Source organism: Eleutherodactylus coqui, chromosome 3 (assembly GCF_035609145.1).
Source record: "Eleutherodactylus coqui strain aEleCoq1 chromosome 3, aEleCoq1.hap1, whole genome shotgun sequence".
Taxonomy (NCBI): domain Eukaryota; kingdom Metazoa; phylum Chordata; class Amphibia; order Anura; family Eleutherodactylidae; genus Eleutherodactylus; species Eleutherodactylus coqui.
The window spans coordinates 191,253,041-191,273,550 of record NC_089839.1 but is presented as its reverse complement, the minus strand read 5'-3'; the positions used below and the strand labels follow the sequence as shown (position 1 = coordinate 191,273,550).

The window sequence follows — 20,510 nt, the reverse complement described above, 5'->3', positions numbered from 1 at the left end:
AGAACTACTATCGGTAACATTAATTGGGACTTTGTCCTTAAAAATAATAGTACGGATAACAAATGGGAGAAGTTTAAAAACATCCTAAATACCTCATGTGAGCAGTTCATCCCCTTTAAAAATAAAAGAAATACAAATAAAAGGAAACCAATGTGGTGCGACAAGACTGTAAGAGAGGAAATAAGCAGAAAAAAGAAAGCATTTAAATTATTAAAACAAGAAGGCAGTGAGAAAACATACAGGAAGAAAACAAATTGTGTAAGGAAAAGATGAAAACTGCAATGAAGGAGGCAGAAAGACTGATTGCCAAAGAGAGCAAAAATAACTCCAAACTATTTTTCAATTATATGAATGGGAAAAGGATTTGCACTGAAAGCAGTGGCCCTTTAACAAATAATGCAGGAGAAATCATAGAAGATGAAGGGAAAGGCAAAGCTATTAAATAGTTTTTCTCAAGTGTATTAACAAAGGAAAAAGAAATGTCACATGAGATGCAGGGGCATAAAATGAACCTCCCACAAAATAGAGATGGTTAAAAAAGATTAAAATCGACAAATCGGCAGGGCCAGATGGAATACACCCAAAGGTTCTAAGGGTACTAAGTAACATGATAGACAGACCGCTATTTCTTATATTTGGGGACACTATTGAAACCATGGTTGTACCACTGGATTGGCGTATTGCCAATGTGGTTCCAATATACAAAAAGGGGTCAAGAAGGTAGCCTGGTAACTACAGGCCAGTAAGTCTCACTTCAATAATTGGAAAAATATTCAAGGGGTTTCTGAGAGATGCCATCCTGGAACACCTCAAGGAAAACAACAGAATAACTCCTCATCATCATGGGTTCATGAGGAGTTGATCATGTCAGACCAATTTGATTAGCTTCTACAATGAAGTAAGTTCTAGGCTGGACCTGGGAGACTCTATTGATCTTGTACATATATCTGCATCTTTCTAAAGCATTTGACACCTTGCTAAATAAAAGACTGATATATAAAATGAAGCAGCTCACACTGGGCAAAAATGTGTGTAGTTGGGTAAAGAACTGGCTCTGAGATAGAAAGCAGAGGGTGATAATAAATGGATCATACTCTAATTGGGCCACCATTGCTAGTGGGGTGCCACAGGATTCAGTATTAGGACCCATTCTGTTCAATATATTTATCAACGACCTGATAGAGGGGCTGCACAGTAAAATATCAATATTTGCATGCTATACAAAATTATACAAAGTGATTAATACAAAGAAGGACATGTACAGCTGCAAATGGACACAGATAGGAATATACTGCATATATAATAGTCTGGGGGAATAGAATTTATCTTGTCATAATTTGCTAAGTTCCAGTCTATTTAGTGCAAGCTAATTCCTCCATAGATCCATCTCAGGTTACTTATTGGAGAGTACTGATGCAATGTGCGAGGAGAGAGCCCAAAGCCAAGGAAATGGTGGGGATAGAGTTGTCACTTGTCAAAGTGGTTCTACCATCTCCTCCCCTGTGAGGGTAGCACAGGACCCGTCCACGTTACTACTATGGGGAGGTAACAGAAAACCGCAGTGTGGTTTTAACTTATAGATAATTGTCACGGGTGACGCCACCATTCCTTTCTATTTGGTGAATCCAGATGATGGAATAACAGTCCAAACACACAGGCAGTAGCTTGAAACAAAGTCGGGAATGGACAGCAGTGTTACTTTACTTATAAATCCAAACAGAGCAGTTCAACAGGTACATAGGCCAAAACAAGTCACTGGTGCAGACACAGTTGATGGTGCGACAGGGAGGAAATCACAGGATGAATATCGGGCCCAAAGTCTCAGTTATCTGTGTGACTCCGCTCCTGGTCCAAACTCCTTTTCTCTCTCTTCCAACTCTCTATCCAGCACTCACCCTCAAAGGCAGCACTCAGCGCTGCATGGCGATCTCCTCTCATCCACTCATTCTGTAGAGCTCCTGACAGTAGGAGTCCCAGGGTAACGTCAAGGCCATGGCTCAGCCTTCTCCACTAGACGCAATGGGATGAAACTGAAAGGGAGGAGACACAAATTAGATATTAGAAAAAACTTTCTGACAGTGAGGGTGATCAATGAGTGGAACAGGTTACCACGGGAGGTGGTGAAATATTCTTCAATGGAAGTGTTCAAACAAAGGCTGGACAAATATCTGTCTAGGATGATTCAGTAAATCCTGCACTGAGCATGGGGTTGGACTTGATGACCCTGGAGGTCCCTTCCAACTCTACCATTCTTTGATTCTATGATTGTTCCATTCACAGACCATGGGGGTTCAAATAACACTAGGTCCTGCCAGCTCCTCTTGCAATCTCCAACACTGACTCTCTCTTGCAAACCGCAAACATTAATATGAAGCATGGTCACATGACTTCCAAACTCACAACACAAAACGATACATTTTCAGACAGGACGGGACATACCAGACAGTAACCCTTTCAATCATGCAGAGATGCAATCCTTAGTGTTGCAGACGCACTCCTCATTCAAAGACTGTATACAGGACAAAGTACAAAACAGTACTTTGGCAGAAAAAAAAACAGAGATGGGGACGCAGCACTAAACCAGCACTGCATTCTCTTTATTCTCAAGAACGGTATGTAAAAAGAACTCATCGCCCACGTTAACCTAAACAGTTGCCGTATCCGAAAACAGCCTAGTCATTAAAAGGTTAAAAATGTCTTTTAACATGGAAAAGAAATTCAAATTTCTTAAAGTAGAAGTACTCCATCCTCACCTCTTGGGCGGGGTCTCTGATAAACTAACATGATAGGGTCGGAGTCAAGTAAAATTTGACACCATCTTCATCTTCCATTTTAGTCTGAGGTTTGCGCTCTATCTCTATAGAGGAGTCTGAGGAGATCAACATCTTCTTTCACTTCTTCCTCCTTTTTCAGAATCTTCTCTAGTTCCTTCATTTTCTACAGAGAGCGTCAGGTAAGGAATAGGAGGAGGGCAAAGCTGAAAAATAAAGACAGAACATAAATACCTGGAATTACAAAGACACCAATTTAAAAACAAAGCAGTTTTAGGATTATTCGGCAGCGCCCCGTCACCAAGATCACAGCAACTGTTCCAGATTAATAACTGTGTGGTATGTCGGAAAACAGGGGTAATTATAGAGGCCTAGTTGGGATGGGCACATGGGGTAATAAAACCAGGTATGCCTCCTCCCATGCCTGCTGCAACCCCGACACTTTTGGGGGGGTATCTCTAGACCTCAGTGGCATGGACAGAATGTAAAAAGTAGCGCTATGTGAGGCTTCGTAAGCTTGCTGAGGTGCGGCGGTCTCACAGAGAAGGCGCACAACAAGCTGCTCCTGTAACTGCAGGAAGGCGAGCGTTCTCGGGGCTTCTTGTAGATTACTAGAGATGAGCGAATGTACTCGTCCGAGCTTGATACTCGTTCGAGTATTAGCGAGTTCGAGATGCTCGTTACTCGTGACGAGTACCACGCGATGTTCGAGTTACTTTCACTTTCATCTCTGAGACGTTAGCGCGCTTTTCTGGCCAATAGAAAGACAGGGAAGGCATTACAACTTCCCCCTGCGACGTTCAAGCCCTATACCACCCCCCTGCAGTGAGTGGCTGGCGAGATCAGGTGTCACCCGAGTATAAAAAACGGCCCCTCCCGCGGCTCGGCACAGATTTATTCTGACATAGAGGAGGGAAAGTGCTGTTGGTGCCGGAGCTGCTATAGGGAGAGTGTTAGGAGTATTTTAGGCTTCAAGAACCCCAACGGTCCTTCTTAGGGCCACATCTAACCGTGTGCAGTAGTGTGGAGGCTGTTTTTTGCAGTGTTGCACTTTTTTTTTTTTTTTTTATATCGGCCGTGCAGAGCATTGCGCCCTGCAGTAGTTAGTTATACATACTCCAGGGCCAGTAGTGGTGGTGAGGCAGGGACAGAAGACATATATTTATTGAATATAGGCAGTGGGCCTGTGACTGTCCTCAGTGTACTGGGTCTGTGCTGGGTGTAGTTGTCCTCCTAATTCATACGCAGCCAGCTAAGTGTTACAGCAGGCTTGCGCAAAATTATTTCCTGGCTCTGTGTTGGCTGTTAAATCACCGCTGTATTCCAGTCCACAGTGCAACAGTCTGCAGTTATTTTACATACTCCAGGGCCAGTAGTGGTGACGCAGGGACAGAAGACATATTTATTGAATATAGGCAGTGGGCCTTTCCAAAAACATTTGGGGAAAAAAATCTATTTGGGCTGCCTGTGACTGTCCTCAGTGTACTGGGTCTGTGCTGGGTGTAGTTGTCCTCCTAATTCATACGCAGCCAGCTAAGTGTTACAGCAGGGTTGCGCAAAATTATTTCCTGGCTCTGCTGTGCGTTCGGTAAGCAAAGTCAGCCTCCAACCACAGGCCAATAAGCGGCACATTTAATTACAGCGTTCTGTTTCTGCACTACTGGTAATACACCATGTTGAGGGGTAGGGGTAGGCCTAGAGGACGTGGACGCGGGCGAGGACGCGGAGGCCCAAGTCAGGGTGTGGGCACAGGCCGAGCCAGTGCGGTGGCCAGGGGTAGAGGCAGGGCCAGACCGAATAATCCACCAACTGTTTCCCAAAGCGCCCCCTCGCGCCATGCCACCCTGCAGATTTCAAGGTGCTCTACGGTTTGGCAGTTTTTACAGAGACGCCTGACGACCGACGAACAGTGGTGTGCAACCGTTGTCGCGCCAAGATCAGCTGGGGAGCCACCACCACCAGCATGCGCAGGCATATGATGGCCAAGCACCCCACAAGGTGGGACGAAGGCCGTTCACCGCCTCCGGTTTGCACCACTGCCTCTCCCCCTGTGCCCCAACCTGCCACTGAGATCCAACCCCCCTCTGAGGACACAGGCACTACCGTCTCCTGGCCTGCACCCACACCCTCACCTCCGCTGTCCTCGGCCCCATCCAGCAATGTCTCTCAGCGCAGCGTCCAGACGTCGCTAGCACCACTGTTTGAGCGCAAGCGCAAGTACGCCGCCACGCACCCGCACGCTCAAGCATTAAACGTGCACATTGCCAAAGTGATCAGCCTGGAGATGCTGCCGTATAGGCTTGTGGAAACGGAGGCTTTCAAAAGCATGATGGCGGCGGCGGCCCCGCGCTACTCGGTTCCCAGTTGCCACTACTTTTCCCGATGTGCCGTCCCAGCCCTGCACGACCACGTCTCCCGCAACATTGTACGCGCCCTCACCAACGCGGTTACTGCCAAGGTCCACTTAACAACGGACACGTGGACAAGCACAGGCGGGCAGGGCCACTATATCTCCCTGACGGCACATTGGGTGAATTTAGTGGAGGCTGGGACAGAGTCAGAGCCTGGGACCGCTCACGTCCTACCCACCCCCAGAATTGCGGGCCCCAGCTCCATGCTGGTATCTGCGGCGGTGTATGCTTCCTCCACTAAACCACCCTCCTCCTCCTCCTCCTCCAACGCAACCTCTGTCTCGCAATCAAGATGTGTCAGCAGCAGCAGCACGTCGCCAGCAGTCGGTGTTGCGCGGCGTGGCAGCACAGCGGTGGGCAAGCGTCAGCAGGCCGTGCTGAAACTACTCAGCTTAGAAGAGAAGAGGCACACGGCCCACGAACTGCTGCAGGGTCTGACAGAGCAGACCGACCGCTGGCTTGCGCCGCTGAGCCTCCTGTCATGTGTGGCAACGGCCGTAACCTGGTGGAGGCTCTGCAGCTCGGCAGCCTCACGCACGTGCCATGCCTGGCCCATGTCTTTAATTTGGTGGTTCAGCGCTTTCTGAAAAGCTACCCACACTTCTCATACCTGCTCGGAAAGGTGCGCCGGGTCAGCGCATATTTCCGCAACTCCAAGACAGACGCTGCCACCCTGCGGACCCTGCAACATCGGTTTAATCTGCCAGTGCACTGACTGCTGTGCGACGTGCCCACATGGTGGAACTCTATGCTCCACATGTTGGCCAGGCTCTATGAGCAGCGTAGAGCTATAGTGAAATACCAACTCCAACATGGGCGGCGTAGTGGGAGTCAGCCTGCTCAATTCTTTACAGAAGAGTGGGCCTGGTTGGCAGACATCTGCCAGGTCCTTGGAAACTTTGAGGAGTCTACCCAGATGGTGAGCGGGGATGCTGCAATCATTAGCGTCACCATTCCTCTGCTATGCCTCTTGAGAAGTTCCCTGCAAAGCATAAAGGCAGACGCTTTGCACTCGGAAACTGAGGCGTGGGAAGACAGTATGTCGCTGGATAGTCAGAGCACCCTCATGTCTATATCTCAGCGTGTTGAGGAGGAGGAGGAGGGGGAGGAGCATGAGAAGGAGGGGGAAGAGACAGCTTGGGCCACTGCTGAGGGTACACATGCTGCTTGTCTGTCATCCTTTCAGCGTGTATGGCCGGAGGAGGAGGATCCAGAAAGTGATCTTCCTAGTGAGGACAGCCATGTGTTGCGTACAGGTACCCTGGCACACATGGCTGACTTCATGTTAGGATGCCTTTCTCGTGACCCTCGCGTTACACGCATTCTGGCCACTACGGATTACTGGATGTACACACTACTCGACCCACGGTATAAGGAGAACCTTTTCACTCTCATTCCCGAAGAGGAAAGGGGTTCCAGAATGATGCTATACCACAGGCCGCTGGTGGACAAACTGATGGTAAACTTCCCATCCAACAGCGCTAGTGGCAGAAGGCGCAGTTCCGAGGGCCAGGTAGCAGGGGAGGCGCAGAGATCAGGCAGCATGTACAGCGCAGGCAGGGGAACATTCTCCAAGGCCTTTGCCAGCTTTATGGCTCCCCAGCAAGACTGTGTCACCGCTCCCCAGTCAAGGCTGAGTTGGCGGGAGCACTGTAAAAGGATGGTGAGGGAGTATGTAGCCAATCGCACGACCATCCTCGGTGACGCCTCTGCCCCCTACAACTACTGGGTGTCGAAGCTGGACACGTGGCCTGAACTCGCGCTGTATGCCCTAGAGGTGCTTGCTTGTCCTGCGGCTAGCGTCTTGTCAGAGAGGGTGTTTAGTGCGGCTGGGGAATCATCACGGATAAGCGTACCCGCCTGTCAACCGACAGTGCCGACAGGCTTACACTCATCAAGATGAACAAAGCCTGGATTTCCCCAGACTTCTCTTCTTCACCAGCGGACAGCAGCGATACCTAAGCAATACGTAGGCTGCACCCGCAGATGGAAGCATCGTTCTCTATCACCATCAAAAACGGGGACATTTTTGCTTTATCAATCTGTGTATAATATTCCTCCTCCTCCTCCTGCTCCTCCTCCTGAAACCTCACATAAACACGCCGAACAGGCAATTTTTCTTAGGCCCACAAGGCTCAGTCATATAATATTTCTAAACAATTTTTATATGTTTCAATGCTAACTAAAGCGATGAAACTTGCACCTGAACCAATTTTTATTTTAACTGGGCTGCCTCCAGGCATAGTTACCAATTAAGCCACATTAACCAAAGCGATTAATGGGTTTCACCTGCCCTCTTGGTTGGGCATGGGCAATTTTTCTGAGGTACATTAGTACTGTTGGTACACCAATTTTTGGGGGCCCTCGCCTACAGTGTAATCCAATTAATTTTTTGCCCACCTGCATTACAGCTGACGTTACATCAGCTGTGTTGGGCACTGCAATGGGATATATTTATGTACCGCCGGTGGGTTCCAGGGAGCCACCCATGCCGTGGGTCCACACGGAGTTGTAACTACATGTGTCCACTTCTAAAGAACCCCAGTCTGACTGGGGCATGCAGTGTGGGCCGAAGCCCACTTGCATTAAACATGACATTACCTCAGCTGTGATGGGCAATGCAATGGGATATATTTATGTACCGACGGTGGGTTCCAGGGAGCCACCCATGCCGTGGGTCCACACAGAGTTGTAACTACATGTGTCCACTTCTAAAGAGCCCCAGTCTGACTGGGGCATGCAGTGTGGGCCGAAGCCCACTTGCATTAAACATGACATTACCTCAGCTGTGATGGGCAATGCAATGGGATATATTCATGTACCGCCGGTGGCTTCCTGGCACCCACCCATGCTGTCGGTCCACACGGAGTTGTAACTACATCTGTCCACTTCTAAAGAACCCCAGTCTGACTGGGGCATGCAGTGTGGGCCGAAGCCCACCTGCATTTAATCGGACGTTACCTCAGCTGTGATGGGCACTGCAATGGGATACATTAATGTACAGCCGGTGGGTTCCAGGGAGCCACCCATGCTGTGGGTGCACACGGAATTCCCATTGCGGAGTTGTACCTGCCTGTGACTATTTATAAAAAACCGCGGTCTAACTGGGGCATGCAGACACCTTGACAGAATGAATAGTGTGTGGTACATAGGTTCCCCATTGCTATGCCCACGTGTGCAGCTCCTGATGGCGGTGGCACAGGATTATATTTCTCATTGCTTCTGCACAGCATTGTGGGCTATCGCCCAGCCCCTTTTAAAGAGGGTCGCTGCCTAGCCGTGCCAACCCTCTGCAGTGTGTGCCTGCGGTTCCTCCTCATGGCAGACGCACTTATAAATAGACATGAGTGTGGCGTGGCATGAGGGCAGCTGAAGGCTGCGCAGGGACAATTTGGTGTGCGCTGTGGACACTGGGTCGTGCAGGGGGGCGGGGTTGGGCAGCATGTAACCCAGGAGAAGTGTCATGCAGGCAGTGATTGTGCTTTGTTGGAGGTAGTGTGGTGCTTAGCTAAGGTATGCATTGCTAATGAGGGCTTTTCAGAAGTAAAAGTTGTTGGGGGGGGGCACTCTTGCCGCTATTGTGGCTTAATAGTGGGACCTGGGAACTTGAGATGCAGCCCAACATGTAGCCCCTCGCCTGCCCTATCCGTTGCTGTGTCGTTCCCATCACTTTCTTGAATTGCCCCGATTTTCACAAATGGAAACCTTAGCGAGCATCAGCGATATACAAAAATGCTCGAGTCGCCCATTGACTTCAATGGGGTTCGTTACTCGAAACGAACCCTCGAGCATCGCGATAACTTCGTCCCGAGTAACGAGCACCCGAGCATTTTGCTGCTCGCTCATCTCTATAGATTATGCATTACAGGTAGCGATCTGAATAATGCCGGACTCACACGGCCGTATGTGGAATCCGCTTGTGGAGGCCCACAGCGGATGCCGGTTGTGAGGCCAGCTGTGTCCCTGCGTACGGCCGCGTAATATACTGCACATAACGGCATACTCACAGTACACAGTACTTATGCACAGTACACCTTTTTTTGTTTATATTTCCCAGGCCCTCACTTAGCGATCACATAGGTACCTGCAGCCTGTACACAATGTAATTACGAATGGGCTGCAGGTATATCCACGACCATAGAGCACAATGGGTTCTAGGTTGCAAATATCCGTTCTGTTTTACATAGTATCGACCGGCCAATGCATTTGATTCATCTGCGTATTGCCGCGGATCAAAGACATACAGAATCCGCAATTTCTATCTGGTCGTGTGAGACCAGTCTAAGGTAGATCGCTAAGTTTTTATCATGTGACAGGGGACCGCTCAATGAGGCCACTGGTCACTGCTCCAGGCTATGGTCTGTCTTTGATAGTCGGAAGCACGGGAATTTTAAATTTCCTAAGCCTCGCTGGCTCCTGCGCATGTTTCAGTCATTCTGCTGGCAGGCGCATGCACAGAAGTCGGGAAAGGTCCGTGAAGGATTATCACGTCAGGGTTCAAATGCGGAGGGCTCTGGTAAAGCGTTTCATCTCCTCACCATTCAGGAAAAATTAAACTTCAACTTTTTTAAACTTTTATGTGATCGCCGTTATCCAATGTGATCAGGGATCACTCACCATGGCTCTCAGTCACTGCAGCAGGTTCTTGGTCACCTTTAGTAGCCAAGAGCAAGGAGACTTTAAATTACTGCAGCAATCTGCAGCTTTAATACATCTGTCCGACAGTTTGACGACAGGCGCATGTGCAGAAGCTGCGGTAAGGTCCGTGGATAAATCGGGGGGCCTTAGGTACATAATTTCATCTCCACTCATGGATATGATCTTGAGGGGAGATGAAGCAAACTTTTTTTTTTTTTTACTTTACATGATGGATATCTAATGGATAACAGTGATCATGTGACCAGGGACTGCATACCACGGCGCTCAGTGACATCTCCTTGCTCTCTGCTACTCATGCTAGCTGGGAGCAGGGAGATTTTAATTCTCCCAGGCTCTCCGGCCTTCTGCGCATGTGCCCAACATTGTGGGACATCATGGAGGATTGAGGTGAGTGGTTTATTTCCCTTTTTGTTTACTTTTATGCGATTGCCATTATCCATTGGCTAAATCAGTTTTAGCTTAGTGTCTGAAGGAGGCAGACCTCTTGCTCTGCAGGTCTTCTTTTTTTAAATTTTTTTTTTTCTTCTCTTCTAGCTAGGCATCGGGGATTGGCTAACAAGTGGAGAAGGGTCAAAAAGTGCTGCCAAACACACTGTTATCCACTCCTCTAAGAAGACAAAATGGACCAGAGCATCACTAATGACTCTGCTTCCCGCCAGCAATAATGGGGTCATCTGAATGTTCCGGACTCCTACCCCCAATTCCAGTGACCTGTCAATGCGATGTCACTGAAGCAGTGATCCTGCTGGTGGCTGAGGGATCTGAATGGAAGAGGATTACGATACATGAGTAGACGAGAGTAGGTGAATATTGCACCATCGTACCTCCACTTCTTTTCCCCTTCTCACCTTCCCCCTTGGATCCATCCACCACTGCGCAGATGACTGTAGTTGCTGGCACGCTCTTCCCTCCCCCATCAGTGCAGCGATGATGTACCTTCGGGGCAGGGGGCAATATCTGGGGTCCCATTAGTATGCAGGGAAGGGGTGCAATTACCCCTCATCCCTGCACTATCCTTCACCATCCCCTCTCAGTCCAGTCGGGTTACGCTCTAGCGAGCCCCTGGCCTCTAGAACCCTAGAGGATTCAACTAGGGACCTCCCTCTGCCCATGCGGCTACTTGAAGATGGAGCCGCCTCCAGCCTAAGCTTAACTCGAACCTCCGGCTGTAGGCTGGTGTAGGCAGCAACTGGGGGCAGGACTGCCAACTGATGGTGTTTGGGTGAAAATTGCCCCCCTCCCTGCGTGAATCCTCTAGGTATCCGGCCTGTCCCTTGCTCTCAGCTGTGAGTGCTACTGGCCTTGCCTCCAGGCAGGCAGGGTGGGCTCAAATCAAACCCTTGAATCCTAGGCCTGTTTAGGCCGTGTCATAGGCGGGGCTCCGGATGCTGCCCGACCCAACAGCGGTGCTGCCTCCGGATGGGGCTCAGATTGAGTCCATGGCTTCTAGGCCTGGTAGACCGTGATGCAGCTGGGGCTCTGGATGGTGTGCAGGGAGGGGGTGGAGCCTTCTTCTCTCCATGCATGTTTCACTTACAGCACCAAAAATCAAGCCTCTCCCCCTCAGCCTTCCAGGCCTGTTTAGGCTGCAAGGGAGGGGGGAGGCGTATAGAAAGCCATCAGGGTTCTAACCTCCAGGTGGACAATCGGCCGTCATCTGTAAAGCGAGAGACGCGTTATAGCTAATTTGCCTTCATACATTGAATCATAGTATGAGGCGGTGTATTTGCTCCCCTCTTTCTGAGGTGCAAATATCCTGCTGATACTCGCCTTTTCCCTGCAGCTGAACTGCGGCTGCAGGGAAAAGGCGAGTATCCTTTTTTAAATTTTTACACATTTTAGAATGGTTTTCAGGGAAGGGCTTATATTTTTAAGCCCTTCCTGAAAATTCATCCCGTACTCGCTGGCAGCCCATTGCTTTCAATGGAGCCGGCTATATTACCGGCTCCATTAAATTCAATGGGCGAATATCATTCTTCTTTGCCACAGCTGTAACAGCTGTGGCAGAGGAGAACGATCTTTAAGTATATGTTCTCAATGGGGTCGGCGCTGATGCAGCCGGCCCCATTGAGAGCATATATAGAACACAGCGATGCGCAGAACGCAGATAGGCGCGTTCTGCGAATCGTTGTGTCCTATAATTGATCGCACATCCGCATAAAAAGCGGACATATGACCGATCCCATTGGGATGCATTTGGTCTGTAGATCTGCAGATTGGACCAAAAACGGTCGTGTGACCGAGGCCTTAGTGAGTTATGTACACACGGTGAACACAATACATTAGGTTTCTCATTGAGTGCATCCAGTCAATGTGGTTATGTGTCTTTTAGGCTCATTCACACTTCTTATCAGTTAAGATTTTCATCTCGGCTCTGAATTGACTCCCCGATCAGCCTGACGTTGAAGCCGTTCTGAAGCGGCTTTGTGACCTGTATGCTTTACATGGAATAGTCACAAATGCTGGTGACTTCTTACAACATGGGTACCTATCAGGTAAACAGCTGGACGTGGTCACTACAGCTTACCTGGGCCTCCTGGCTGAGCTCTGGTGAGTAGCCACAAGGTTTGGTGCAGGTTGGCACCTGAAGTGCAGAGACTAGAGTTTCATCCTATTGATATTAATAGACTGAAATTAAGAGAAACTTAAATGTACTCAACTGTAAAACATTTCCTTTTTCTATTTGTAGTAAGGTGCAGTTCTACTGGTTGATGCTTCTGATTTCACAGATGAACAGTTGTTATCTGCCCTTGGGATGTATGATGTATGTGTATCATAGCCTGCTGGAATGGGCTCAGAAAAACCCTGAGAACTAGAAGGTGAGATCTGAGTGAGATGATTGCTCACATTCCAGACCTACTGTTTTTTAAAGACCAGAATCATAAAGTCCACAGGATAGGGGATGACTTGTTGATTGGTGGGCCTCTCACTTCTGAGACCCCCCCCCCCCCAACAATCCCAACAATGGGGGGTCCTGCGTCCACCGTCCTCCTTACTGTGGGTTTACTACACCCACCGCAGTGAGGAGGACATGGAATGAGGTGACGGTTGTACTAGCATGCTGCCGCTCCATTCATTTTCAATGGCACTGCGGGAGATAGCTTAGCAGGTACTCAGGTATTTCCTTTAGGCGCTTTAAAATAAATGGAGCAGCGGCTGTTTATGCTTGGCCATTCATTCTGACGTCACTGTACGGCATGAAGCGACCCCCGCAGTGAAAGGCAGAGGGGGACATGGGCCCCCGATTCTTGAGATCGGTGAGCGTCTCAGCGGCGAGACTCCTATTGATCAGCAAGTTATGCCCTGTCCTGTGGATAGGAGATAAGTTGTGATCGTCAGGCCAAGTTAAAGGGGTTGTACATATATTCCTTGTATATATAGTGGATGGTGCTAGATTTAATTTTATAGACATGTTACATCATTTCCTGTTAAACTGAGAGCAGCACCTAAGAGAGTATGGCACACTGGCATTCACCCTGTGGCATTGCTATTTGCAAAAATCTTATAGCTTTACCTTCCTGACTTTTAGGTCTTAAAGGGGTTGTCCCGCGCCGAAACGGGTTTTTTTTTCAACCCCCCCCCCCCCCCCCCCGTTCGGCGCGAGACAACCCCGATGCAGGGACTTAAAAAAAAAACCGCTCAGCGCTTACCTTAATCCCCGCGCTCCGGTGACTTCTATACTTACCGGCTGAAGATGGCCGCCGGGATCCTCTTCCTCCGTGGACCGCAGCTCTTCTGTGCGGTCCATTGCCGATTCCAGCCTCCTGATTGGCTGGAATCGGCACGTGACGGGGCGGAGCTACACGGAGCCCCATTGAAGAAAGCAGAAGACCTGGACTGCGCAAGCGCGTCTAATTTGGCCATTAGACAATTTTAGACGGCGAAAATTAGGCGGGCTCCATGGAAACGAGGACGCCAGCAGCGGAGCAGGTAAGTGAAAAACTTTTTATAACTTCTGTATGGCTCATAATTAATGCACAATGTACATTACAAAGTGCATTATTATGGCCATACAGAAGTGTATAGACCCACTTGCTGCCGCGGGACAACCCCTTTAAAAAACGTTCAAAAATGATTCTGTTGCATTTTGTGGCTAAAGTAGATAAAAATATTGTGGTGTTGATAATATACCTGTTTTATTTTCGTACAGGCAAATCCAGTATTCAGACTTACCTGAAGCCAAACCTGCAAAGCAGTCCATCGAAAATCTGAAGAGGACTCGCTTAGAAGACGCAGACGCCACAGAATGTGATTTTGAAGTTTCCCATGTTTTTGTCATATTTATGTGTCGCAGCTCAGGGATGCTTTCTAGTGTTTTACACTGATATGCTGAAAGTCATGGGATAGTACCATGTTTCCTTGAAAATAAGACCTATCCCTAAAATAACCTCTACCCTGATTTTCAGAGGAGAAGCTTGAAATATGAGCCCTACCGAAAAAAATAAGCCCTAAATATACTACCCGCTATCCGGGTCCCTCCCGCTGGTCTCCACAGTTCCTACAGGCTTGCTGGTAACAGGATTTGAAAACCTTGCCTCGAGCAAGTGATTGCTTTGATTGGTTCTCGAGTGCCGTGGCTCAGCCAATCACTGCGGTGTTCAAAGAACCAATGACAGCCATTGCATTGATTGGTTGTGATTGGTTCATCGAGCACTGGAGTGATTGGCTGAGCTGACGTGCTCGAAAACCAATTAGAGCAATTGCTGGCTGTAAGCAGGGGTTTTCAAAACCCGTTACCAGCAAGCGATATTTTGTCAGCGGCTGAGAACTGCACAGAAGCCTGAAGGAGCTGTGGAGACCAACGGGAGGGACCTGGGCGGTGCCTGATAGGTAAGTATAAAACATCCCCTGAAAATAAGACAGGGTCTTATTTTAGGAGAAACACGGTCGTATATAAATTGATTATGAAGTGGTGTTATCTGAGATGACAGCTTGGGAACACCCACACTTGTATAAGTTGTGAGGTGCGAGATATTATCTTGTGAGACTGAACACTGGCCAACGTGCTCATGGCGAAGTAAATTATCGGAGTTCAAACGACGTATGATAGTTGGCTCCAGATGATGGGACATTCCATTTCCAATGTGATACAGGCATTAAACCCCTTAGGCTGCCTGTCCACTGGCAATGATCCATGGGTGGTTTATCGCCCGCGGATCATGCTCTTTAAAGCTTTCCCTAGGGTTCCTATGGAAAGCGCAGCGCTGGCGTCAATGAGTGATGAATCATAGTGATTCTCCGCTCGCGGGATTTAAATAGTGGCATGCTACAATTGCCGCGATTCTCCGCGATGAACCTATCTATTAGATAGACTCATCTCAGAGACCTGTCAGTGCTCCCTCCCCCTCCCCCGCGGTGGAATATCGCTAGTGATTTTCCGCCTTAGCAATGGACAGGTGGCCTTAGTGACCAAGCCTGTTTGCGCCTTAATGTCGGCCAAATTATGGAAATCTGACATTTGTCACTTAGAATAACCATTCATATCCAAGTGATTCTGACATTCTTTTTTCACCACATATTGTGCTTCATTTAGGTGGAAAAATAGACAGAATTTGTGCACAGTTATTAAAAGTGCCAAAATTGGGAAGATTTTGAAAAAAATGTCATTTTTTTCACATTTTTAACAGCAATATGTCAAATATGGGCAAACATACTGTACAAATTTTTGATGAGATATATATTTCCATCTTTCGTTTTCCATTTTTTAACCATTTAGTAGACAAACAAATTTAACATTAATTATAAACATTTTGAGGAACACTTTGTTTTCCTGCACCAAGCCAAGATTGCAAAGGCTCATGGGTGTCAGAATGATAGATACCCCCACCAATGACCCCTTTTAAAAAAATACATATTTTAATGTATTCACTGAGGGCTGTCAGGAGTATTTTGACCCCACAGTTTCTTTTCAGGAATTCATGCAATTTAGAGAAGAAAAAAAAAAATTCATGTTTTTGCAAATGTATGTCATTTTAAAGACAGGATTTGTTTCTATAGTGCACATGAAAATGAGGATTTGCACCCCAAAATGGATACCCCAGTTAGTCCTGTTTTCAGAAACCTATCCGTTATGGCCCTAATCCTATATCTCTATGCACAACCGTGCACAAAACAAAGGGCCTTCCGTAACTCCCTATTTCAAGCTTTAAATACCATACTAGCAATTCTGGACGTCAATGGGCTGGTACTTAGAGCACGTAAATAGTCATGTCATGATACATATGGGCGTCACGTGATCAATTACAGCATCATGATACAGCCACATTTTGTCCATAGGACATTTGGGAATGTCGATAGACAACAGTTATGGTTTCTAAGGTCTGAGGGTGTGTGGCGGTCTTTTCCCTTTTGCCTTTAGGGTCTGTCCGCTGTGCACTGGGTGATTGCCCTTCTCCTTCAATTAAGCATCATCTTTTTTTATCCCTAACATTGGCCTGGGTGCTGTTCTCACACTCTTCTACTTTTACTTTAAATGATACCAGCGATCATGTGACTGGAAGCCGCTGTATGCGGTGATATCTCTCTTCTCCCGGCTACACAATCTAGCGGGGAGCAGAGGCATTTTAAATTTCCCGGGGTGCAAGCCTTTCTGTACAGAAGGTGATGTCAGGTCCAGGGAAGGATATGGCGATCGTGTGAGGGGGTGCTTCCCGTGGCCCCCCATGACCGCTCCAGGTTGTCAGTTAGCTATATCCACAGCCCACGTGGCTTTAATCCCCAGAGCCAGAGTGTTTTTATGGACCTTGAAATTAAAGCCTACTAAAGCGGGACGTAAACAGTCTATGGGGTGGTAATAAGAGGTTAATGAAAAGTTAGTTAATAGGAAGAAACGAAGGAAAAAGAATGAAAGAAAAAAGTTTCCTTCTTTTTCCCTGTATTTCCTTCTTTTGACTTCTCCTTATTGTTCCGTCTTTTTCCTTTTTTCTCTTCTAGTGGGTTCAGCCAAGATAAACCACCCGAGGTATTCAGGTTCTATCCTAAACGGATCGAATGCTTAGGTTTGCGCAGCACAAATGTTTAATATATATGATTTTCTGGGCTCAGGGCTGCACTAGGAATAGTACGGTATCAGTAGAACCTGGAACATGGCTTTTAAAGAATGAGTCCATTTGATGTACTGGAGCAGAGGGTGTTCTTCTGAGGCGAGGCAGAGAAGTACTTTTCACAGGAGGCCTTGGATAGTTTCATAACACACTTCCATACTGATCATCTCATTAAAGAGAATTTTTAACTAAATGTATGCTATATTGTTTTAATTTTCATCTAACTGCAAATCCAGCATTACAGTCCATTGGGAAATAATGTAGTGGCTTTTTTTGTGTATGTTCAACACCTTTTTCTTACTGCTCACAGTAAAGGTCCATTTACACGTAACGACTGTCAGGCAAAAAGTGAAAGTCTGTTATGTTATGTCAATGGAGGGGGGCGGGGGAGCGACAAGAGAGAAATCTTCTGCACTGCCCCACCCCCTGCTGGCTGCTCCGTGAGCGAGCCAGCATTAGTAGCTCCCGTGTGACAGCACGGGAGTGCGGACACACAGGGACGAGTGTCAGGCATCGTTTGCCCGACAGTAGTCCCATGTAAATGGACCCTAACTATCTCAACAATTTGCACTACATTAGCTCTTTGGTGGGATCAGACCAGATGGGCTAGCCTTTGTGCATCAATGAGCCCTGGTTGCCCATTACATGTTCACTGTTTGCCCTTCAATGGCCAACGTTTGGTGGGTTCTATCCATTGTACACCAGGGACACCCCAAAAGACCTGCCATTTTGGAGATGCCCTGACCGAGTAATCTAGCAATCATTATTTGGCCCTTTGCATAGTCGCACAGATCCTTACTCTTTCCCAGCTTTCCTCCTGCCAACAAACAGACATCAAGAAGTGACTGTATATGACTGCTTAAGGCTAAGACTACACGATGACTTTGGGCATGTGCCATCACACCTAATGATTGTAAATGGGGTCGTGTTGAGGCCTGTGACGAAAGTGATTGGACCTAGAGCGGAGCTAGAGGCTCATGGGTGCGGGTACAAAAGTTCAGCTTAGTCCCCCCATCCCTATACCCCTTAGGCTAGTTTTACAAGGGCGATTGCAGTTTTGCTCATGAGATGTCTGAGCATTAGCGATTCTTTTTTCCACAAAAGCATCGCTGCCACTTGTAAGTTCATGCGTGCGATGCAATAAAACGAAGGCTCCATAGGGAAACATGGGCAATAAAAAAGAGCAAAATGCAGCAATTTTTTTACCATGCAACTTCGCATGGTGTGAAGATATTGCAAATGTGAACGAAACAATTGAAAAGCATGGATTTCATACTTCAGTGTTTTCATGAACTCTTGTATCGCGCCATTTTATCGCCCGTGTGAAACTGACCTTATGGTATGTTCCCAAGTAGTGGAAAACAGCTCTTGTTTGCATCGAACAATCCACCCAAAATTCTACGTGAATTGGAAGACTGAAATCTGCTGCGGATACGCATTAAAAACCTGCATCAACGGCGTGGATTTGGTAATTTTTTTCCATTGTGGTTTTGATACGGAACTTGTGGTGAATTGTCTGCTGTGGACAATCTGCACCATTTTCCATGTGTGGAAACATACGCTTAGGCAACTCTCACACACATCGCTTTTTATATCGTTTACTGCGGCAAAACCCTGGTTTATGGTAGATGATGACCACTCAAACTCCTGGGAATGTAAAGTCAGGCTATGCAGACTGTCGCATGATGGACTTATTCCTCCCATGGATGGAAGTGTTAATTACTGGTACATACCATGCCTGAGCATTGTAAAGATACTGCTTTGTGAAGGGTACCATTCTTGGCCTAAAGAAGGTTCTCTTATCATTGCGTATATAACTATGATGTCAGATACGGAAAGGCCAAATGTCTTTCTCTGATATGAGTGCTGCCTCTGATAGGCTGAGCGCAGGGACCAATCAGAGGCAACACTCACTCACCCATTCATGAATTCATGAATGGGTGAGTGAGAGCTGCCTCTGATTGGTGAGGGCTGTGACCAATCAGAAGCAGCCCATTCAGCAGGCGGGGATTTTAAATCCCCTCCTGCTAAATACTACACAGAGCAGTTCAGGAGAACTGCCGGCCGGAAGCGGCTGAACTCCGGCTGCAGGGAAAAGGTGAGTATCCTTTTTTTTTTATTTTTACACATTTTAGGATGGTTTTCAGGGAAGGGCTTATATTTTTAAGCCCTTCCCGAAAGTTCATCCTGCGCTCGCCGGCAGCCCATTGCTTTCAATGGAGCTGGCTGTATTGTCAGCTCCATTGAATTCAATGGGCGAACATCGTTCTCCTATGCCACAGCTGTGGCACAGCTGTGGCAGAGGATAGCGGGCAGTGCGGGGCGGTTTCATTGAATCAGCGAATCGTCCGCCCCGGTCACGCGATTTGCGGATGCGCATCCGTTATGCGATCTGCAAATCGCGAGAAAAAACGCCCGTGTGACAGAGGCCTAAAGCTGTGTTTACATGTGCATTTTTAGGTTTCTTAAATCTCATCTACATGGCTTGTAGTGTAAATGCTGTAGATTTTCCATATGGAAATTCCATCCTGTGTGAAAATCCCCTTAGGGCAGTCAGGGAGACGCAAGAAAAAAATATATTTCACATTCTCCGTATACATTGCAAAAAGACGTATCATACATTCATTTCTAAAACACTCCTAACTGAGGTTAAAGGGAAAGAGTAACTAAGGTTACCTTACAGTTCTTCTTACTCGTGATGCCACTGTTCCTTCCTCTGTGGTGAACCTTGGGACGGAAATAAAGTCGGCCATGCACAAAGATAACTTTCTGAGGAAAACAGGGATAGTCAGTAATGCCCATTTACTTAAGTCCAACAAAGATCCAACAACAACAGTGTCACTCTAGAAGAATACTTTACATTTTCAGAAGGTTGTGTGACAGGGAGGACTCTCGGGGTAAACCAGTTAATCCACAGTCTCAGTTATTTGTGAGATTCTGCTTCTGGCAACACTCTCTCTCCTCTCGTAATCTCTACTGGTCATACAGCAAATGTGGAGCGATATGCCAAAAGATACCATACAGAATCTGTATGCCTCCACATCTTACATCTAAGCTAGAAACAGTACAATAGGGTACTAGAGCCTCCATGCCCTCCTGTATCACATATTGTATTGAAGCTAGAGGTGGCCCAGCAAGGTACTAGAGCCTCCATGCCCACCCGTATCACATGTTGCATCCAAGCTATAGATAGTACAACAGGGTACTAGAGTCTCCATGTCCACCCATATCACATCTTGCATCCAAGCTAGAGGTAGATCAACAGGTTACTAGAGCCTCGATGCCTACCCATATCACATCTTGTATCCAAGCTTAAGGCAGCCAAATAGGATACTAGAGCCTCCATGCCCACCCGTATCACATGTTGCATCCAAGCTAGAGCCAGCCTAACAGGATACTATAGCCTCCATACCCACCCGTATCACATCTTGCATCCAAACAAGAGGTGGTACAACAGGATACTAGAGCCTGTATGCCCACAAAATATCACATCTTGCATCCAAGCATGAGGTGGACCAACAGAGTACTAAAGCCTACATGCCCGCCCGTATCACATCTTGCATCCAGGCTAGAGGCGATACAACAGGGTACTAGAGCCTCCCTTCAAATGTTCAGATTCCATAATA

The 20,510-nt window shown here is 47.5% G+C and overlaps 1 long non-coding RNA gene across 1 annotated transcript; it reads right to left on the bottom strand.

Annotated features, from left to right (window-relative positions):
- Nucleotides 1-1,998: 1,998 nt before the first annotated feature.
- LOC136619902 (uncharacterized) lies at nt 1,999-19,652 on the bottom strand. Its single transcript, XR_010791082.1, has 3 exons — nt 19,561-19,652; nt 2,754-2,977; nt 1,999-2,030 (listed from the first exon to the last, which is right to left on the bottom strand). It is a non-coding gene; the product is annotated as an uncharacterized lncRNA (long non-coding RNA).
- Nucleotides 19,653-20,510: the final 858 nt, after the last annotated feature.